Source organism: Notolepis coatsorum (assembly GCF_963971535.1).
Source record: "Notolepis coatsorum genome assembly, contig: SCAFFOLD_336, whole genome shotgun sequence".
In the NCBI taxonomy this organism is placed as follows: domain Eukaryota; kingdom Metazoa; phylum Chordata; class Actinopteri; order Aulopiformes; family Paralepididae; genus Notolepis; species Notolepis coatsorum.
The window spans coordinates 142,093-147,092 of NW_028169064.1; the positions used below are offsets into that span (position 1 = coordinate 142,093).

The 5,000-nt window shown below is 39.0% G+C and overlaps 1 protein-coding gene across 1 annotated transcript in view; it reads left to right on the plus strand.

Moving 5' to 3' along the window:
* The window catches only part of LOC311248802 (kelch-like protein 10), a gene marked incomplete at both ends in the record, with an annotated part of 11,824 nt that overhangs the window by 6,704 nt on the left and 120 nt on the right, over positions 1 to 5,000 (plus strand). The gene's annotated exons all lie outside the window — the stretch shown is intronic.

The window sequence follows — 5,000 nt, forward strand, 5'->3', positions numbered from 1 at the left end:
TATGTGTGTGTGTGTGTGTGTGTGTGACAATTATTTGACAATTGATGCTTTTTGTTGGAATTTTCAGTCAGTGAGCTCATACTTTGAGCTCATAAATTTATAGTTAAAATGATTGAGACAACGCAATCTTCTGTCTTCGTTGTGCATGCATGCGTGTGCTCACCACACGCGATACATGTGTCACTATTCTGGCAGTGGCTACTGTTATTATAGTATTGTTAATGAAAGGTCTGTTATTTAATAATAATAATAATAATAATAGATCAAATTTATATAGCGCCTTTCATAGAACCCAAGGTCGCTTTACAATCAGGACAAAAAATAGGGCAAGGAAAATAGGGGGGGGGGAGAGGGGATGAGGGAAAGTAGGGGATAATGGACCTAATTTAATCTAAAACTAACTGATGGGAAAAGCCTTGGTGAAGGGGTGTGTTTTTAGAGCGGATTTGAAGGTGTCCAGGGTTGGGGCGTTGCGGATTTCGGGGGGGAGAGAGTTCCAGAGGGTAGGGGACGCCACGCTGAAGGCTCTGTCCCCAAAAGTCTGTAACCTGGTGCGAGGGATGGAGAGGAGACCTAGATCAGAGGATCCTAGGTTCCGGGATGGAGTGTGCTGGTGGAGGAGATCAGACAGGTATCGGGGGGCGAGGGCATGGAGGGATTTGTAGGTGAGGAGCAGGAGTTTGAAGGTGATGCGGAACCTGACTGGAAGCCAGTGGAGATGGATGAGGGTGGGGGTGATGTGCTGCCAGGGCTTGGTGTGAGTGAGAACCCTGGCAGCTGAGTTCTGGACATACTGGAGCCTGTCCAGGGCTTTGCTGGGTACCCCGAACAGGACTCCATTACAGTAGTCCAACCGGGAGGTGACAAATGAGTGGATCAGGGTCTCCGCCACAGAGTCTGAGAGTGAGGGTCGGAGACAGGAGATGTTCCTGAGGTGGTAGAAGGCAGACTTGGTGACAGATTTGATGTGGGAGTGAAATGAAAGTGTGGAGTCAAGGGTGACGCCCAGGTTACGGACTTCGAGAGACGGGGAGATGGAACAGCCGTCAACGTGGAGGAGGAGATCTCCAACCTTCCCGAGCAGTGCCTTGGGGGCCACAACCATGAGCTCTGTCTTTTTGCTGTTGAGTTTAAGTAATTTGGTTGCCATCCAGGTTTTTATAGCGTGGAGGCAGTTGACTACAGACTGTGGGGGGAGCTGGGAGGATGGTGAGGTGCTGATGTAGAGCTGAGTATCATCAGCATAACAGTGGAAGTTGAGTCCATGGTGACGTATAATCTGACCGAGGGGGAGCATGTAGATGGTGAATAGTAGGGGACCCAGCACAGAGCCCTGGGGGACACCGTGGTTGACTGGGGCCGGGGGGGAGGATGAGCCGCTGACGCTGACAAACTGAGATCTATTTGTGAGATATGAATGAAACATATATAAACATGATATAATGTTTGTGTAAAGGGCTATTTTAACTGTTGATGGGTAGTGCATCAGTAAAGTGAATATGGTATTGTGCTCCTGCTCTGTTTGAATAGGTGGAGAGAGTGGTTAACTGTATTATAATAGTAAATAGAAACATATGTTGTGCTCTTGCTTTTTTCTTTTTGAAGGTGGAGAGAGTAGCATTGCTAGTGCCACAACAGTTTTATTTGAGGTTCATAACAGTACATTGTACTAAGCAATTGTTGGCTCAATAGTTTGTGATTCACATGCACTAAAATTCAACAGAATGCGGGAAATGTAATCTTTGTAACAAAAATGTTCCTGGTGGGCGACTCCCAGACCCCCCGCTTAAAAAGTGGCCTATATCTCCCGGTATGAATTATTTCCCCAGTCCGGCCCTGCTTCATGTCATGCGTGTGGACGTGTGTGGAGTGTGTGGAACTGGGAAAGGATACGTCACTGGCCTTGTGTCAGTTGACAATAAATTAACTCTTCTTTTTCTCAACACATCCTCTGAGCTCTTGAAAGAGGAAAGAGGGAAAAGAGAGAGAAAGAGCAGATGTATGACGAGCCGGTCGTGCTGTCCCTGATCTATACAGGGTTATACAACGGCATGCACATTTCTTGATTCTGATTGGCTGAAACATTCAAGTCAGACGTTGTTATTTCTCATAACACACTCCACGTGATCCCAGAACCCGCCCACGACCGAATTAAGTATTTTTGGAATCACTCCGCCGTTCGTTTTTTTTTAGGAATGAAACCAAGATGGCGGACAATAATCTTTATGAATGGATGTATTGATAGCGTCATAACTTGTGGGGATTGTATTCTTGTGTTTTTATATTGTATGTTTTTAACATTGTCTGTACTGTATGTGGCACCAAGACAAATCCCAATCAACAGTGTTGAAATGGCAATACAGTTTCTATCTATCTATCTATCTATCTATCTATCTATCTATCTATCTATCTATCTATCTATCTATCTATCTATCTATCTATCTATCTATCTATCTATCTATCTATCTATCTATCTATCTATCTATCTATCTATCTATCTATCTATCTATCTATCTATCTATCTATCTATCTATCTATCTATCTATCTATCTATCTATCTATCTATCTATCTATCTATCTATCTATCTATCTATCTATCTATCTATCTATCTATCTATCTATCTATCTATCTATCTATCTATCTATCTATCTATCTATCTATCTATCTATCTATCTATCTATTAGCAAAATTATCAAGATGTTTTCTATCTATCTATATATTATATCTATCTATCTATCTATCTATCTATCTATCTATCTATCTATCTATCTATCTATCTATCTATCTATCTATCTATCTATCTATCTATCTATCTATCTATCTATCTATCTATCTATCTATCTATCTATCTATCTATCTATCTATCTATCTATCTATCTATCTATCTATCTATCTATCTATCTATCTATCTATCTATCTATCTATCTATCTATTAGCAAAATTATCAAGATGTTTTCTATCTATCTATATATTATATCTATCTATCTATCTATCTATCTATCTATCTATCTATCTATCTATCTATCTATCTATCTATCTATCTATCTATCTATCTATCTATCTATCTATCTATCTATCTATCTATCTATCTATCTATCTATCTATCTATCTATTATCTATCTATCTATCTATCTATCTATCTATCTATCTATCTATCTATCTATCTATCTATCTATCTATCTATCTATCTATCTATCTATCTATCTATCTATTAGCAAAATTATCAAGATGTTTTCTATCTATCTATATATTATATCTATCTATCTATCTATCTATCTATCTATCTATCTATCTATCTATCTATCTATCTATCTATCTATCTATCTATCTATCTATCTATCTATCTATCTATCTATCTATCTATCTATCTATCTATCTATCTATCTATCTATCTATCTATCTATCTATCTATCTATCTATCTATCTATCTATCTATTAGCAAAATTATCAAGATGTTTTCTATCTATCTATCTATCTATCTATCTATCTATCTATCTATCTATCTATCTATCTATCTATCTATCTATCTATCTATCTATCTATCTATCTATCTATCTATCTATCTATCTATCTATCTATCTATCTATCTATCTATCTATCTATCTATCTATCTATCTATCTATCTATCTATCTATCTATCTATCTATTATCTATCTATCTATCTATCTATCTATCTATCTATCTATCTATCTATCTATCTATCTATCTATCTATCTATCTATCTATCTATCTATCTATTAGCAAAATTATCAAGATGTTTTCTATCTATCTATATATTATATCTATCTATCTATCTATCTATCTATCTATCTATCTATCTATCTATCTATCTATCTATCTATCTATCTATCTATCTATCTATCTATCTATCTATCTATCTATCTATCTATCTATCTATCTATCTATCTATCTATCTATCTATCTATGCTGATGATTTTGTGAATAAATCTCCATTATGCTTCAATTAATATGTGTTTATTGTATAGCAATAAGGTTGGATGAATTTGGCAATTGTATAAAGATGTAGCACTGTCTATCTGTAATACAATTTTCAATCAATCAATCAATCAATCAATCCAATAACAACCGCTCACTTCACTCTAAGATGGAATGCGTTGAAACGCCGCCGCTCCGAGCTGCTGTTAGACACGGAGTCAACATCTCTTTAATTTTTTTGCAACTACTTTTTCTGTTGATGGTTTTGTGAATAAATCTTCAATTAATGTGTGCTTATTGTATAGCAATAAGGTTGCATGAATTCGGCAAATTGTATAAAAGACATTACACCACTTGTAGTCGTGCGTTATAAGAATTAGATCATGCCTAGGGGGGTCTAACGACCCTCGGCTAAGCCTCGGGCCTAACAACCACCCCTAGGCATGATCTTATTCTTATAACGCACTCCTGCGCGTGGTGTAATGCTTAAATAAAACACATACGTCTGACATCTCCCTGCTCAGACCGTACAAAGATCCCCTCTGTTCCAAAGAGGATTTCTAACTCATAACTGTACTTCATTACTGTTACTGTATTATTTATAGGCCATTTGTAGTGTGTGTCTATCTCTCTGTTATTTTGTTTTGATCCACTTTTTTTCGTCCTATTTTTTTCTATTTTTCTCCCATCCCAATTTCGCTGTTTTCCAATTCTCCCCTCCCCCGTCTTGAACGTTGCTCGCATATGCCTCCCACAGGTCGGTCGTAGGGAGGATAGAAGCCTTGCATCACGTGTCCCCTCCGGTACACGAGGAGGCAGCCTGTCACATCTTTTCGCCTGCCATGCAGCGCAGACTCTCAGTGGCGAGGTGTAACCTGTGGGAGGCTCACGCTGCCCCGCTACTTCCTGTCTCTGCTGTGCAAGGCGTCCCCCAACCGACCTGTAGGAGTCGCTGTCCACAACGTCCAAATCCACCCGCTGACTCTGTCATTGAGCCAGTATGACGGCCGGCCCAAGCCGGAGGCAACGCCGACAGCTGGTTTGAACCCGGTGTCTCTTGCGT